This window comes from Triturus cristatus, chromosome 3_2 (assembly GCF_964204655.1).
Source record: "Triturus cristatus chromosome 3_2, aTriCri1.1, whole genome shotgun sequence".
Lineage (NCBI taxonomy): Eukaryota > Metazoa > Chordata > Amphibia > Caudata > Salamandridae > Triturus > Triturus cristatus.
In genome coordinates, this window is record NC_140584.1 from 1,158,493,155 (window position 1) to 1,158,511,398 (window position 18,244).

Consider the following 18,244-nt stretch of genomic DNA (forward strand, 5'->3'; position numbering starts at 1 on the left):
TGGCGGAAAAAAACAATCTGAGGATGGAGTGGATGCCCATGCGCACTGTTGTCCAGAGGAGGAGTCACCTATCTTGTGACCAAAGACTTCTTCCTAAGACAACAACAACCTGCAATCATCCGAGCCCAACACCAGATGGCGATCTTATCCTTAGTGTGTGATCTGCAGCTCATATGCCTCGAACTAGTAATTTATTCTACTCTGCTATCCAACAGTTTCCCTACTGTTGCAATTATTGGAGTGGGAATAGTAATTTAATCCCCTCCGCTATTCAACACTTTCCCTACTGTTGCAATTGCTGGAGTGGGAATAGTAAATGATTCCCCTCCGCTATCCAACACTTTCCCTACTGTTGCACTCTTTGGAGTGGGAATAGTAATTTTATCCCCTCTGCGATCCAACAGTTTCCCTACTTTTGCACTCCCTGGAGTGGAATAGTAATTTTATCCCCTCTGCTACCCAACACTTTCCCTATTGTTGCACTTGCTGGAGTCGGAATAGTAAGTGTATCCCCTCCTCTATCCAACACTTTCCCTACTGTTGCACTCCGTGGAGTGGGAATAGTATCAATCAATCAATCAATTAATTCTTTATTTCGATGGTTAAAAATCATCATAAAAAGTACATATTTTAAAACACAGAAACATACATGATTTTTTATCACATCAATATCAAAATTAACCATCTATCACCCTGTTAAAATACAAAAAAAAGAATCAATATATTATTCATGATAGGTTAGTCTCTGGTATTTCTTAGTCTTACTGCCGCTTTTAGAAAACCTATTACTGAACATAAGGTATGCATATCATTTGCTCTCTGTAAAAACAAGAGGGCTATTTTAGCATGCCGAAATTTTCCATTTTTTAAGATTTCAACCAGAAACATACGCCTTGGGTAACAATAAAATGGACATAGTAATACAAAATGAAGGGTGTCCTGCGGAGACATGTTGTCGCAGCCGCAGGCACCCTTCTGCTCAATAGTTGCAGTAAAACCAGACGGATAAGCTAAAATATTTTGCAACAAATTGAGCCTAAAACGGCACATTAAAAACCTATCCTGGTGATTATACATCAGAAATAGGTACGGTTCCATACCCGGTGCCTCTTTAACTAAGGAGTGTGCTACCACTGACCGTTTTAGTGCAAAAGCTTTAGTTTCCCTAAGCCTCTCCAAATTGTCAAGCAACAGTCTTTTGATTTGTAATTTATTGTTCCTTGTGATTAATGCAGGGGTGCTAAAAAGGGTGTGCTGACCTACGGACTCTAAAGTTAGTTTAACATAATTCAGCCAAGGGATTGACATCCCTTTGTCCATTTGTATACAGTCAGAGAGGATTTCTTGGCTTAATACAGCCTCCGGGTTAGCCCAAATACTAAGCCAAGCCAAGACCGGTCTAATCTTGACCTGATCTACAATATACGGAATTCCGAGTTCGGAATGGGCAATTTCAGCTGGTATTGAGTGTGGGATCTTGAGGATTCTACGGATGAATTTGTCTTCCTCTAGTTGTAACTGTTTGGCATCCCTAAAGCCCCAAACCTCGGCTCCATATACTGCTTTGGCTGTGCTTATTGAGCGATACAAGCTCATTATTTGCTCTGGGGACCAACGTCCCAGCCTCTGTGCAAAGTTCATAATTGCACCACATGAGGAAGCCAATTTAGTACAGTGTTCCTCTAGTAATTTGTCAAATTGCATCTTGCCATCAAGTAATAGACCTAAATATGGGAAGGTGGTTACAATGCCCATGGTATGAGTCCCGATTTTAAACACCGGTTTTTTGATGGGTTTTTTGCCTGCAATCAGTGCAAAGGACTTGGTCAAATTCACGGACAGATCTAATTTTTCCATGAAGACCACAAATCCATTGATCAGAGATTGGAGACTTCTTGGTGTCCGGGCGAGCAGGACCGCGTCATCTGCGTACAATAGTACCGGTATTTGACGCTTCCGTACCTTGGGGCAGTCCACCGCCCGGGCTATGAGGCATGACTCCAGGTCATTAATGTATAATGAGAAAAGGAAGGGGGCAAGAATGCATCCCTGCCTTACTCCGCTAGAGCATGGAAAGGAGTCAGTTTGCCCTCCCTCCATACTTAAGCGAACCCTGGCTGTGGTGTTCCAGTGTAATTCTCTTAGGATACTTATAAGTCCCTGGTCAATCCCCAAAGTGCTCATCCTTTCCCAAAGTTTACTTCTATTTACATTGTCAAAGGCCGCCGCCAGATCCATAAAACCCATATATATAGTACCATTGCTCGCTCTGGTGTATTTAGCGACCAAAAGGTATAAATTTAAACATTGGTCACTGGTCGACTTTCCTGCTCTAAAACCATACTGGGTATCCACTATTGTATGGTGCTCTTCTGTCCAGATCATTAAACGGTTTAGGATCACCCGCCCCAGTATTTTGGCAGAAACGTCGATCAGTGATATGGGTCTGTAACACTGAGGATTGTCCCTATTTCCCTTCTTGAAAATAGGTACAATTAAGGCGGTGGACCACGACCTAGGGAGTCCTGTCTTGATAGCTGCATTTAACACCCTCGTTAAAATTGGGGCCCACAAGTCAATATTACTTCTATACAAATCTGGGGGGGTGCCATCAGGCCCGGGGGCTTTATTTGGAGTCAACCCTTTAATTGCCTGGATAATCTCGGAGAGTGTAAAATCCTGCACCCAGCTCCTATTACCATCCCATTCCCCTTTATGTTTAGGATCTTTAGACTGGTTATAAAGGCTCTCGAAGTGGGTCATCCATTGCTGCGGGAGGATATTTGTGCTAATAACTGGGGCATTTTGGTCGTGAAAACAGGGCCTATTTATGATTTTCCAGAATTCAGTAAAATCCCTGTTTTCACCGGCCTCTCTTAAGTCAGCCCATAGTTCTGCTTTTAGGGAAGCCTTCCTTTCTCTGATCTTAATGTTATAAATTTTCCTACACTTTACCACTTCCACTGTGTCCCTTGGAATTACTTTAAGGCTTAATTTTAGATTTCTTAACGCTCGTGCACAACTTGCGTCAAACCATCTTGGGTGGGTCCCAGATTTTCTAGGACCTTTCGCCTCCAATAATTTTTCGGCCAATTTAGTTAGTTCGCTGAAGGCAGATACTAAATCAGCTCCTTCTATTCTAAAATCTAGACACTCTTCAACCCACTTTTTCCCCTTTACTATCAGTGCAATATAAAATTCTGAGGCATTGATTTTTGCCCATTTTAAGCGCCTTCCTTGATCTGAAGGCTGTAAGATAATATCTAGCTGTTTATTCATTTCAACATAACCCCTGCAGAGTATTTCTATAAATAAGGGATTGTGATCACTAAAGGGACTCCATTTAGTGCATACCATCCCCACCCATTGTTTGGCAAAGGCAGTTATCAGGATGTAGTCTATAATAGACGAACATCCCCTGCCTTTAAAAGTTGGTACCAAGGTAGCCTTTGGCCCTGGGATTACTAGATCCATGGTATGTACTAATGAGTGACTACCTATTAATTTTGTAAGTGATGTACCCTCCGAGCTGTGCTCGAAGTGTGGCCCTTTACTAACTGGACAAAGATCCCAGTCCATGGTTACTGAGGTTAAATATGGGCATAAATGGCAATTTAAATCTCCCATTAAGAGGACAAATGGATCTGCACCGCCTTTCCTTGAATCGGAATAGTAAATGTTTCCCCTCCGCTCTCCAACACTTTCCCTACTGTTGCACTCCCTGGAGTGGGAATAGTAAATTATTCCACTCCGCTATCCAACACTTTCCCTACTGTTGCACTCGCTGTAGTGGTAATATTAATGTTATCCCCTCCGCTTTCCAACACTTTTACACTCCCTGGAGTGGGAATAGTAATTTTATTCTTTATGCTATTCAACATTTTCCCTACTGTTTTAGTTAATGTAGTTTAAAATGTTCTTTTAAAATTAAATATTTATTTTAATTTATTATATATATTTCTTTTTTATATTTATGTTACAGGTGTAGGTATATATATATATATATATAATATTTATTATGTTTCTAACATTTTATAATTTAAAAAAAAAATATTTATCAAGATTACTAAGTAAATATATATAATAATTTTATATATGAATGTTTAATTGTTTTTATATTACATTTATCAGTTTTAATTTTAAACATTTTTTAATAATTTTAACTATGTTTTTATTAATTATATTTATTATTTACTTTATTTTATATTATTTTTAACACATTTAAAAAAAACGATATTTTGAACAATTATATTTTAAACAGCGATATTGTGGTTTCGATATTTTTGTACTTACCTTTGTAGAGATAGGATGTTGATATTCTTGTCATCGATATTCTGTACACGATATTTGTGTACCTCGATATTCCTATCGTCGATATTCTGTCAGTGATCCCCCAGTCATGTAAACAGCGACAGGCTGCAGGTATCAAACGGCTAAGGCATGAAAATGCCAACTTTACAAAAGTTACATTTCCATTATTGTAATATAAAATTCGACTTCCCCATAAGTTAGGATTTTAAATTAGGATTCCCGGAGACACCAAACTTGAATCAAATATATCTTCCCATTTGTATATTACACTAACAAAATTTGATAAGGTAATCCCAATGTCATCCTAAGGGAGATATAGGCCTTGCAGTAGTGATAAAATTAATCTAAGAGTTTTTTTTATTACCAGGACAGGTAAAACTTAAAATTACATGTACTACTTTGTAAATACATTGTACCTTGCCCGCTGGGCTGTTCAGGGCCTACCCTAGGGGTGGCTTATATGTATTAAAAAGAAAGTGTTGGGTATAGTAAAGGTTTTTTATTGCCAGGTCGAAATGGCAGTTTAAGCTGCCAACACAGGCTCACATCTTTTAATAGCACCAAGAAGCCTCCAGTGCCAAATGTGTGCGCTGTCGCAATGGCATGCCTGAGACATGTTTAACGGACTACTTTAGTGGGTGGAAAAACTCAGTGCTGTAGCCCCACTAGTAGCATTTAATGTACAGATCCTGGGCACATGTAGTGTACGTTACTAGGGTGTTATAAGTAAATTACATATGCCAATTGGGTATGAGCCATAATTACCATGTTTAGCTGAAAGAGCACACGCACTTTAGCACTGGTTAGCAGTGGCAAAGTGCTCAGAGTCCTAAGGCCATCAAAACAAGATCAGAAAAATGGAGGAAGGCAAACAGTTGTATGGAAGACCACCCTAAAGCTGACAGGTCTAACACTCTTCTTTGCAATTATATCTCTCATGTTGTGATCAGTGCTCGGATGGCTGAGCTGTGCCCTTGAGCACTGAACATGGATCCTTTTACTTTCACTTGCTACAGTGATGTCAGTTTGCTATACACACTGATCATTCACAGAAAAAGCCTCAGGCAGCTGTTGAGGTGGGGGCTATAAAAGGGAATCCCTCTGGTGCTTGCTCATATTGGAGGGATGCAACGTTTACTCACTACAGAAGTAAAGTGGAGGATGTGAATGGTCACATACCTGCACAGAAGGTGTTAATATCCACGGGACGTAGGACTGTTTGATCAGAGGCAAAACACTACCTAAATAGGTAGAGTGGGCAAGTATAGCCTAATAGAAAATATTTAATAAGTGGCGCTATACTGACAGTCTAGAACAAGCAGAAAAATTAAACACATATGTATTACATGAGAAGCTTGAGACAGTCGATTTACACCCGGATTATTGCTGCACAACCAGCTCTTGTGTGCCAGGAGATCAGCACCTCTTCAGTGGAAATCCAGTGATCACACATGCAAGGCTCCCAGCACTAAAGTGCACCACAGATGCTGCTGGTCCTCCGTGTGTGGGGCTTGCCACTGCAGTGTCATTGGGTAGTGCTTGCCATACTCGATACCTAATGAATATGCTACTTACCAGTATGCATCTGTTCTTGGCATGTAGGGCTGCTGACATTCATATCTGTGCATAGATCGCCGCCTAGTGTTGGGTCCGGATGTTTGCACGTTGTTGTCCTGGAAGAGTCTTCGAAGTATCCTTGGATAGGTGACTCCTCCCCTGGACTACAGTGCGCATGGGCATCCTCTCCATCCTCAGATTGTTTTTCGCCATTGTGGCAGTGATGGAGTAGAAACATAAAGTGATGACCATGCTTGCAGTAATTCTGAGAGCTGCAGCTGCGACAGGCGCCGGGGAGGAGGGAGGGCGATATGAATGTCAGCAGCCCTACATGCCAAGAACAGATGCATACTGGTAAGTAGCATATTCAGTTCGAGGCATGTGGGCTGCTGAATTCATATCTGTGCATAGAATACATAGCAGTGCCCTCTATTAGCGGCGGCTACCCGTGCCAGCTGCAGCGGTCTGAAAAAGTGTTTTGAGAACAGCCTGTCCTACAGCTGCCTGCTGTTTTGACTGCACATCTACGCAATAGTGTTTTGTAAATGTGTGTGTAGTGGACCATGTGGCTGCTCTGCATATATCATGCAGGGGAATATTTCCTAGGAAGGCCATGGAAGCCCCCAACTTACGTGTTGAGTGGGCTCGTGGTGGAATAGTTAATGTGCGTTTTGCCTTTTGATAACAGATTTGAATACACTTAACTATCCATCTGGCTATCCCTGCTTTGGAGATGGCGTTACCTTTGTGGTGTGGGGCAAAGGCAACGAACAGTTGTTTTGTCTTCCTGAATGGTTTAGTCCTGTCGATGTAGTACATGAGGGCCCTCCGTACATCTAGTGTATGTAGTGCCCTTTCTGCAACAGTTTGTGGGTTTTGGAAGAAAACGGGCAGTTCAATAGTCTGGTTCATGTGGAACTGCGATATTACCTTGGGCATGAACTTGGGGTTGGTACGTAGTACGACCCTGTTAGCGTGAACCTGAATGAATGGCTCTTGAACGGTTAGTGCCTGGAGTTCACTAACTCTTCTGAGGGAAGTGATCGCCACTAGGAAGGCCACTTTCCAGGTAAGGAATTGAATCTCGCATGAGTGTAGAGGTTCAAAGGGTGGACCCATCAGGCGTGTGAGGACCAAGTTGAGGTTCCACATTGGAGCCGGTGGGTGACTAGGTGGAATGACTCGTTTGAGCCCTTCCAAGAATGCTTTGATGGCAGGCACTCTGAATAGAGAGAGGTGCTGCCTGGTTTGCAGATAGGCTGATATTGCGGTCAAATGGACACGTATAGAGGTGTACGCCAGATTGCATCTATATAGGTGTAAGAGATAACAGATGATGTTTTGGATGGATGCGTCCAGCGGGTTGATGTCATTATTACCGCAATAAATGACGAACCTTTTCCATTTGGCTGCATAGCAAGCTCTGGTAGTGGGTCTCCTGGCCTCCTTGATGATGTCCATACAGTCAGGTGGCAGGTTGAGATAGCCAAACTCTAGGACTTCAGGAGCCAGATCGCCAGATTCAGCTGTTGCGGATCTGGGTGCTGAACCTCTCCATGGTTCTGCGTCAAATGCGCGGGTTTGATCCGCAGCCTTTGATGCGGCACCACGGAAAGTTGGAGGAAGGTGGTGTACCACGGCTGGCGTGCCCACGTGGGAGCAACTAGGACGAGTGTCAGGGAGTGTTGTCGGAGTTTGCGGGCCACTAGCGGTATCAATGGCGCTGGGGGAAAAGCGTACGCAAATCTGCCGGACCAGTTCATCCATATCGCATTGCCCTGCGACTGCGGATGTGGGAATCTGGCGGCGAAGCTTGGGCATTTTGCGTTTTCGCTTGTCGCGAATAGGTCTATCTCCGGATGACCCCACTGCTGAAAGTACGGTTGGAGTACTGATGGGTGTAACTCCCACTCGTGCATTTGGTGGCTGTGTCTGCTGAGCAGATCCGCCATCTGGTTGTCCTTGCCAGGGAGGTGTTCCGCCATGAGGAACATGTTCCTTTGAATGGCCCACTTCCACATGCTCTGAGCCAGATGAGACAACTGTGGAGAGTGTGTGCCTCCCTGTTTCTGTATGTAGTACATTGCGGTCATGTTGTCCGTCCGGATCAACACGACCTTGTTGCATAGATGTACTTTGAATGCCTTCATGGCTAGGAAGATTGCCATCAATTCCAGAAGGTTGATGTGCAACTTCTTTTGTTGTGTTGTCCATAGTCCTTGCACTGTGTAGTGGAGTACATGAGCTCCCCATCCCTGGAGAGACGCGTCCGCTGTCAGTACTATTTGTGGGACAGGCTCTTGGAACGGTCGGCCCTTGCAAAGGTTTTGTGGATTCCACCAATGCAGAGAGTTGTATGCCCGACCGCTCACCAACACTAGGTACTTTAACTGTCCTTGAGCCTGATTCCACTGACGTGCTAGGCACTCCTGAAGTGGGCGCATATGTAATCTCGCGTGCGGGACTATGAAGATGCAGGAGGCCATCATGCCTATCAACTGCATGAACACTCGCGCTGGAAGTGAGTGATTGGGTTTGAATTTGGAGATCAGCAGTTGTATGCTGTCGATCCTCACTAAATTTGGCTGAGCTGTGGCCGCCAGAGTGTCTATAGTCGCACCTAGGTACTGTTGTACGTGTGCGGGCTGGAGATGGGACTTTGGATAATTCAGTGAGAATCCCAGACTGTGAAGAAGGTGAATGGTGCGGGACATGTGGCTTGCACATTGCTGGGCTGACTTCGCTTGAACGAGCCAGTCGTCTAGGTAGGGGTAGACGTGTATATGCTGCCTCCGTAGATGTGCTGCCACCGTAGCTAGGCACTTCGTGAAAACCCTGGGCGCTGTTGTCACGCCGAAGGGAAGGACTTTGAACTGATAGTGCTGCCCCTGAACAGTGAACCTGAGGTATTTTTTGTGTGAGGGGTGGATGGGTATGTGAAAGTACGCATCCTTGAGGTCCAGTGTGGCTAGGAAGTCTCCCTGCTTGAGAAGCGGAAGGACTTGCTGTAGAGTGAGCATATGAAAGTGCTCTGAAAGAATGTACTGGTTCAGGGGTCTCAGGTCCAATATAGGTCTGAGCGACCCGTCCTTTTTTGGAATTAAGAAGTAGAGGGAGTACACTCCCGCACCCTGCTCGTGGATGGGTACGACCTCTATAGCGCCTTTTAGAAGCATACTTTGCACTTCTTGCTGTAAGAGCGTTAAGTGCTCTGAGGACATAGGACGGCTTCTTGGTGGTATTGTGGGTGGAGTGGAGGTTAACTCCAGACAGTAACCGTATTTTATAATATCTTTGACCCACCTGTCCGTGGTGATGGAATTCCACGTGGACAGGAACCTTTGTAGCCTTCCCCCGACAGGTGTTATGTGGTCGGGAGGAAGGGAGAGGGCGTCACTGCTTGTTCTTGGGGGAGGACCTGGTGTTGCCGTAGCCGCGTCCTCTGCCCTTTGTGCTGGAGCCACGATATCCACCTCGGGTGTTTTTATCATAGGTGGTCTGTGTATTGCCTTTGTTATATGTTTGTTGTGACCCCTGTCCTCTACCTGCTCCCTTGTTTCCGGGGCGACGAAAGGAGCCGCTCCGAAAGGACTGAGTTTGTAGTGCGCCCATGGACTTTGCAGTGTCCGTATCCTTTTTTATCTTTTCGAGGGTGGTGTCAACCTCTGGCCCGAATAAATAGTCGGGGTTGACGGGCTGGTTCAGTATATTGTTTTGTACCTCAGGCTTGAATCCTGAGATCCGTAGCCAGGCATGTCGTCGCAACATGACGCTTGTGTTTATGGCTCTGGCAGCCGTGTCTGTAACATCTAGTGCGCATTTGATGGAAGCGTTCGTTAGTAGCTGTCCTTCTCTGATGAGCATTTCTGCGCCTTCCTTGAACTGGTCAGGGAGATGTTGGAATATTTGCTCAAGTGTGTCATAGTGCGCTCTATCATAGCGAGCAAGGAGCGCCTGAGTGTTGGCTATGCGCCATATGTTGGCAGCTTGGGCGGCAACTCGCTTGCCAGAGGTTTCTAACACCTTGGACTCTTTGTCCGGGGGAGGAGCGTCACCTGTTGTTTGCGAGTGTGCCCTCTTGCGTGCATTCGCTACGACGATGGAGTCGAGTGGTAATTGTCCTCTGATGTAAGTAGGATCCCCAGGTGCTGATCTGTATTTTTTATCAATCCTGGGGTTTATCACTCGTGCCCTGGTGGGTTCTTTGAAAATGTCCTTGGCTGGTTTGAGGACCCCCTTCAACATTGGCAGAGTCTTTACATGTCTTTCTGAGGATGCAAAGGTGTCCATTAGAAAGTCATCTTCGATGGTATCAGAGTGAAGCTGCACCCCATGGTTATTGGCAGCACGTTCGATAAGAGCATTGAACGCTGCAGTATCCTCCGTAGGAGATGTCTTTGCCCCATAGAGTTGTGGATCCTGTGCATCGAGAGGTGCACTGGGGTCTGCAGGGTCGCCCCAAGTTTGATCAGGGTCCTGCTGGTCATCAGGGTCCGTGTCTACATGGTAGGGGACTTGGTCAGCCATGTAGTCCTCCAATGCGTCTGTATCGGAGCGTGTGGGGGAGAACCGGTGTGGATCCTGGTAGGATGAATGGAAGGGTTCATAAAGGAGAGGTTCCGATTCTGCAGGCAACTTCCTTTTTAGTGGGATCCTGAAAGGGTCCAATGGCGGCTCCGAAGTTATCCTTCGGTCCTGGAGAATCATTCTGCCAGTGCCGGCGTCGATGATACGTGCTGGAGACGTCTCAGCAGGTGTGACCGTAGGTTGGGTGACCCGTGTCCTGAGTTGGAACATTTTTGGGATTGTTGACGGAGGCAAGCCGAAGGTAATGTTGGTCGGCACCGAAGAGGCTGCGGGAGCTCCGACCGAACCGGAGCCCGATGTGTCCTGGAGGACAGGTGTGGTTTTGCTGCCTTGCGTCACACCAGGTCGTACTTGGGGCGCCTTCGAGGCTTTGGCACCGGCCAGGCTCGTAGAGGCGGCCGTAGATTTTTTCGGTGCCGGCGGGTCATCGAGTCGGGGTGAAGAGATCACCGTCGAAGTCTTCGATGCCTGAGGCTTAGGTGTCGTCGAGGGAGCGATGTGAGACACAGCAGGCGGTACGGCCCTTGGTGTCGTCGGTGCCGGTAGCCGAGCAGGTTTGTCAGTGCCGATGGCTTTTTGCCGTTTGTCGACTCCAACGTCGCCCGCCTCAAGTTCGGCACCGAAGTCCCTCTTGGTGCGGTCGGTGCCGACGCGGTGCGCTGGCGTCGAAGGCCTCGATCCGACCAGCGCTACTTTCAGTTTCGGTTTCGGTGGAACCTGAGCAGCTTTCGGTTTCGGTTTTGTGATAGGGAAACCAGCCTGTTTATGTAGTAATGGCTGCCGCTGAACGTCCGAGGCCGGGCCCGAGGGCGGGGCCGAAGAACTGCGGGATGGGTCTCGGGTAAGGCCCGAAGGCGATCCCTCGACCGGAGCCATAGGCTGTGGCACTGGTGTTTGAACGGTTTGAACAGGTAGGCCTTGTTCATCATTGGAGCTACTTTCTTCGGCCCCGAAGGCCTCCTCGTCGTCTCCTACCTCGGTGTCGTCTTCACCTCTGTGGAAGAGTGACTCGTCTTCCTCGTCCGATCCGGGTTCGTGTTCGGAAACGGGACTGGAGGGCAAGACTTCCAATTCCTCGACGTCCTCGGCCTCGCCGAAGATGTCTGTCGGGGCCGGTGCCGCGTGCTGCGCCTCGAGTCTCGCCGCTCGTCGATTCCGCAGAGTCTTCTTCGAGCGGAACCGGGCACAGGCCATGCATGTTGATTCGTCGTGGTCCGGCGAAAGGCATTTGTTGCACACCGGATGGACGTCGATGTGTGGGTACTTCGCATTGCATACCGGACACCTTTTGAATGGCGTCCTGGATTCCATCGTCGAAGTAGTCGATGGACAGGTAAATGCGAAAGCAGTCGGTGCTGAAAGTTAGTAAACTAACAAATTCTATCGAAACCCGATCGATAAACAGTACCGACGCGAACTAAAGGCCTTTTGGCCTTGAAAAAATATTTTCCTAACTTGAGCTAAGATAGCACATCCGAACCCAATGGCGGAAAAAAACAATCTGAGGATGGAGAGGATGCCCATGCGCACTGTAGTCCAGGGGAGGAGTCACCTATCCAAGGATACTTCGAAGACTCTTCCAGGACAACAACGTGCAAACATCCGGACCCAACACTAGGCGGCGATCTATGCACAGATATGAATTCAGCAGCCCACATGCCTCGAACTTATACAAAACAGTGATGGACGGAATGCCGAATGAATCTTAGTTACTGGTAATTACTCTGACCAGATCCCTGTCCAACATTATCTTGAACACCATGCCACCTCAGTTTGAACCCAACAATATGCAAATCAGTCTTGCCCCTACTCCAACAGGAACAGTCCAGCCTGATCTGCCAAGCACGGTACTCCCTGAAAGGTATCACAAGCAATCCAAGACCGGTTTTGCCCCCTATTCCCAAGGCACGAAGACCCCCAACCCATTTCATCCACTTCCCACTAATCCACAGCAGCACCAGCTCTTGGTTGCCGGGGGCACAGTGGTGAATAGACCCATAAAGATATATAGGTAGCATGGCTCTCAGATCTGGATCTGAAATACACCGCTGGTGCTGCTACCCACCAAGATTGACTTCTGTGCCAACTGCTATGGGGAGCGGGGCTGTAACGAGTTAAGAAGAGGAAGCATCCTAGAGCATTGTTATGTTATGTTAGCTGTTTTAGATATCGCTCAAATCACCCTGGGGCATCTCGGCGCTGCCTAGAAGTAGTATTCGACCTGTTAAGTGAATAGCCAGTTGGCAGTGGAAGAAAAGGGAGAAGCAATCGCAGCAGGGAAACTATGGGCAGCCTCACAACTTCCTGGAACTGCCACTGCGCGATGGCTCTCCACACCAGGACCTCGCATCGCCTCTGCTGAGCGATGCATCCTCGCTGCGGGATCTCGCAACACTCCACAACCATGATTTTAGGTATTCTTGTTCAGCGGGCCTAATTTGATCTCTGTGTCCGGCCCACGCACCATCGTGGTCAGCCTGAACTTGTGACTTTGTCCTGGTCCGGTGTGACTAGATAAAATTGGTGTGGGATTTTTCTTGTGTGGTGTTGTGTTGTCACTTTATTAGTTTGAAGTGCTGTACAAATACTTTACACAAAGCTTTTAACTTAAACCGGACTGCTTCTGCCAAGCTGCCAGAGAGTTAAGCACAGGTTAATTTGGTGTTTACTTGTGACTTCACCCTGACAGCAATTGTGGTGGCTACTTCAGTAGGGCCCCTCCCCGCAACCAGAAATCCATTTTCCAGCATTGGTGTTCAGCGATGAGATTCAGGCTTGTGTTTGTGCAGTTCGACACAGTAAATTTGTGTTACATTAAAAAAGAATTCAGATAAATCATTTGATACAACTTTTTTAATTTTCCTTGATTGACTCTTTTGCTTTTTCCAAATCTACTCTCATTGCTATGTGCCCATCTTTGACCATAACTGCAGTAATGGAATTTGAGCTGACCAACATGGAACTTTACACTGTAGTTGAGCTAAAACAGTTCTGTAAGGAAAGGGGACTGCAAAGCAATAAGTGCACCAAAAAGTTGGAGCTTCAAATAGCTCTGAAGGCCTGGACGGAGGTCCACCAGTTACTGACAGCAACAGAGAATGGGAATGGGGAGGACGATATGGATGCACAAGAACAAGGCCTGGAAACCAGCCCTGAGAGGCAGCACTCAGCAGAGGTGGCCGACTCATCAATGGAATTGGAACTCCCTACCAGAGCAGGAAACAGTGTATCTTTTCATGGCCTGCCCCGAGAGGAGCTGGCGGACAGGGAGGCAGAGAGGGAGTTTCAATTGGAAATGGCCAAACTCAAGATGGAGGCGTGACTAGCCTTGGAAGCGATTGGGTCATGAAATAAGTCTCAAAGAGCTGCACCTAAAAGCTAGACAAGCAAGACATGGTTTTCTGCCTATGAGGTGACCCTTAAGATACACAGTGCCCCAGAAGAATTTCGGGGAGCATCACTCTGGAAACACATGCCACCGATAGGGAGGGATACCTTGCTTACAATAGAGGAGGGGGACTAGATGAAGTACATCCCAGTGAAAACCATCCTTATCACCATGTTTGGACTCACCCTACAGAAATACCACATCAGGCTCAGGGATAGCCTTAAGATGTAGACCAGACGTGGGTGGATTTTCATGATTATGCCAGCAAGGCACTGACTGGTTGGGCGTGGGGCAACAAAGTTGATAATTTTACTTGGTTGTTTAATCTGATACTAAGAGTGCACATGTTCAATTTTTGTTTTACAGAGCTAGCCAGCACCTAATTGATAGTAAGCTCACTGACCTGAGGGAGCTTGCTAAGGAGGCGTACCTGGGCCAGCACCAGAGTGTCCAAAAAGGTGTCTGGGGGCATCACCAGAACAGTGGTCCAAGCTCCCACCAGATGAAAGAGGAGGGAGAAAAACTTAACAATAAGGAGTTCTTTATGGGCCCAGAAATAATTCCTAAAGGAACCATAGTAACCAGTCCCAACCTAAGCAGAAGAAGAAGGGATTTTTTGATCACAAGGCAGGGAGGTTTGTCCCCCAGCATACGGAGTGCTCCAAGTATGAACACTCAAATGGTGACACCAAATATCCCAAGGGAGCACAGCCCCCCACATCTGGGTTGGCGAGTGTAGCGCTTGGGGAGGAGGTTGTCCCAGTTAGCTTGGGATAGAGAGCAGAGGTTACCTTGGTGTCCCTAGGTGACAGAGTAATGGTGCCAAAAGCCCATATGCCTTCAAATACTTCTAAATATAGGCAGTAAGTCACCATCAATGGGCAAAGGGTGTAGGCTCTGAGAGACACATGAGTCAGTATGACTAGTGTGAGGTGTCATCTGGTGTCCTCAGAGCAAGTCAATCCTACAGGGGAGGACACTGCCGCCCTGGGAGACAAGCTTGAGCTTGCTCAGCAAGTTGAGGGTGGGCCCACCAGGGAGGAATTCTGCAAGGTGCAGAAAGAGTGCTGAACTCTAGAGGGCTTGAGGCGGCAAGCTGAGGCCCATGCAGCAGGTAGTATCTCTGTAGATCACCATATCTGTTGGGAGGATGACCTCCTATATAGTGAATCTAAGGATCCTGGATCTGGGCAAAACGTGTGCTGGTGGTCCCTCAGTGTTACAGGGCCTTCCTATAAGGTTTGGCTCATGATATACCCCTGCCATGATATCTGGGGCAAGACAAGACTTATGGCAGGCTTGGTCCCCACTTCTATTGGCCCAGGATGAAGACAGGCTTAGACAGGTCCTGTCCCATCTGCCATGCCAGCGGGAAAGCAGGGAAGAAACTTAAGGCTCCTCTGACTCCCTTACCTGTCATTGGCACTCCATCTTTGAGCGAGATAAATGTGGGGTAACCTATGAGTTCTCCACACCCTTACACCATCAAACCAACAGGCTTGTTGAGACATTCAACAAGATCCTGAAATGCATGCTCATGGGCCTACCTGAGTCCATGAGGCAGAAGTGGGACATGCTCTTACCATGCCTGCTTTTTGGCTACAGGGAAATGCCACAGAAAGGGGCTGGGTTTAGCCCATTTGAACTGCTCTACGGACATCCTGTTAGGGGACCTCTCAGCCTTATAAAAGAAGGGTGGAAGCAGGCTCCAAGGAAATTCTCTCAGGATGTGATCAGCTACATGTTGGAACTCCGCAATTAGATGCAGCACTTCTGGATAAAGGCAATAGATAATCTTGAGGCCAGCAAATAAGTAATGAAACTCTGGTAGGACCAGAAGCCCACTCTTGGTGGAGTTTCAGCCCGGCCAGAAGGTGTGGTTCATGGAGCCTGTAGAGTCCAGTGCTCTCCAGAATCGCTGGACAGGCCCATATGAGGTGAAAGATGGGAAGGGGGATAGCACCCACCTGGTGGATCTCAAGACCCCTAGAAACCTTTTAAGGGTGTTCCATATGAACACCTCAAACCACACTTTGAGAGGTCTGAGGTCATCATGCTCTTGGTGACAGATGAAGGAGTGGAAGAGGAAACCTCTCCCTGACCTCCAGTCTTTTCAAGAACACGATGAGTCAGTAGAGGGTGTTAACCTTTCCCATACTCTGACCCCAGTAGAGTGACTATCACCATTTGTTGGTGCCATTTTCTTCTCTGCTCTCCATCATCCCTTAGACATTTGTGTACCCACATCATAGATAATGGAGCCAGCCTGACTGTCAAAAAGAACATTTCCAAGCTGTTGGATAGGATGAGGGCCAGTATCAAGGAGGAGGTCTCCAAGATGATGCTGCTAAGGGTGTTTGAGCCCTCCAACTATCTCTGGTTTAGCCAAGTGGTGCTGGTACCCAAGGCTGCCCCACTGGGCACCACACCAGAATCTGCGTGTACTACTGAGGACTGAATTCTGTCACTGAGACTGACACACCCCACATCTCTAGAGCTGATGAGCTTATTGACCGGCTAGGCTCTGCCAAGTTCCTCAAAACCTTTCATCACAGTAGGACACTGGCAGATTGCTCTGACTGAAGGGGCAAAAGAGATAGCAGCATTCTCAACCCCAGAGGGCCACTTCCAGTTCAAGGTGCTGAAGGACCGGAACTGCATTTTGAGGACAGGACCACCAGTGTGACTCCAAGGACGAGTCTGCTGGCTTCCTGACCACAGCCTCATGGACAGAAGGCTTCAACCATCTTGGACCCAGCACCTGGACTCTGTCTGCTGTGAGTCCTACCATCCCAAGTGGTGCACCCCAGTCCGGCAACTTCTTCTGAACCAGCCAGTGAGCAATGCATGTTCGGTGCAGGACTTCACATCGCAAGCCCCTTTTCCACTGCATCCTTGATGATGATGCAGGACTTTGCCTGGCAATCTTCATGACACATCTCCACACCAGAACCTTGCATCACCTCTGCTACACAGCGCATCCTTGATGTGTGATCTCCTAACGCTCTGCCACTGGGATTTAAAGTACTCTTGTCAGCAGACTTTTCTTGATCCCTGTATCCTGCATGTGCTCCATTGCAGTCAGCCTGACCTTGCAACTTTGTACTGGTTAGGGGTGATCAGGTAACCAGAGATGGCACTTTGTGCTTCTAGGCACTATATTTAATTAAATCTTTAAAAGTGCATATCTCCGGTTCGACTGATTGGATTTTTGTTGTTTTGGTGTCAAATAATGTATTACATTTTATCATATTTTTCTAAATTGGTGTGGAATATTTCTTGTGTTTTTTTCCACTTTATTACGGTTTGAAGTGCTGTATAAATACTTTACACATTGCCTCTAAGTTAAGCTTGTCTGTGTGTGCAAAGCTCTCAGCTCAGGTTAAACACAGGTTGATTTGGGGTTTGCTAGTGACTTCACCCTCACAGAAATTGTGATCACTGCTTGAGTATGATTTCACCCCCTCAACCAGTAGCTCAATTACTAACAGACACCTTTGCTGTCAAAATACAGACCTCAAAAAAAGATTGCATTCAGTATAGAATGCATGAATTAAATAAAGAATTAAATATGACAAACAGTGTAACGGTTGAGTGTACCTTTTAGATGTGAAATAGTCCCTCATACATTGCAATGCAAGTATTCCACAGGAGGTGAGGTGATACATCAAGCAGCCAATAACATGTGGAGAGAGATAAATGTGGTTGTAAATGCCTTAAGGCAATGCCTGAAAGAGGCTCAAACAAGTAAGTCAGTAGTTGAAAGGGGTTGACCCAAAGTCTTTTTTGTGTATACTGTAAGCAAAAAATCATTGAAGCAACTATGCCCTCAACCCGACCTACTAAAGCAGATTGTATTGTTGCCAGTGCATGTTCAGAATTGTCCATGGCATACAAACAGTCCCCTAACTGGCCTGGCTGATCCCAGTCCAGACGCCCTCCCCACCCCCAGAGTTATCAGAAACTGGCACCAACTCGTGATCTGGCAGTATGTGCTGTGACACTGCAGCAGAACAACCACTAGACAGACCAGCTTGCAGGGTTGCCCTCGGAAACCCCAGACAGTCCTTGGGAGCCACCCATTCTGCCCATCAATTCCATCCCCAAGCTCTCATGGAAAGTTTCCAGTAGTCTTGCTAGCCATTCCAGCATTGATATTCAATATTGAAAGGAGATCAATGCTGAAAGGAGATAGCCTACAGAAAATAATTAAGTACGGTCCCTTATGTGATTTGCTTGATGAGGGAGTTTAAATCCTAGCATTCCCAATGCCTCAACAATTGAGGAAAAACATAGTACCACAGAGTGTAGCAGATTGCAGTGTAGTAAAAAAGACACATAAGCTAGCATAAATTCTCTTTTCTCCTTTGTTAGTGGGGCAACTCAACAAGACCTCCATTC

At 46.8% G+C, this 18,244-nt stretch overlaps 1 protein-coding gene across 1 annotated transcript in view; it reads right to left on the reverse strand.

Annotated features, from left to right (window-relative positions):
* Positions 1–18,244, reverse strand: part of LOC146859324 (purine nucleoside phosphorylase-like) — a 161,987-nt gene that overhangs the window by 97,050 nt on the left and 46,693 nt on the right. The window lies entirely within an intron of this gene.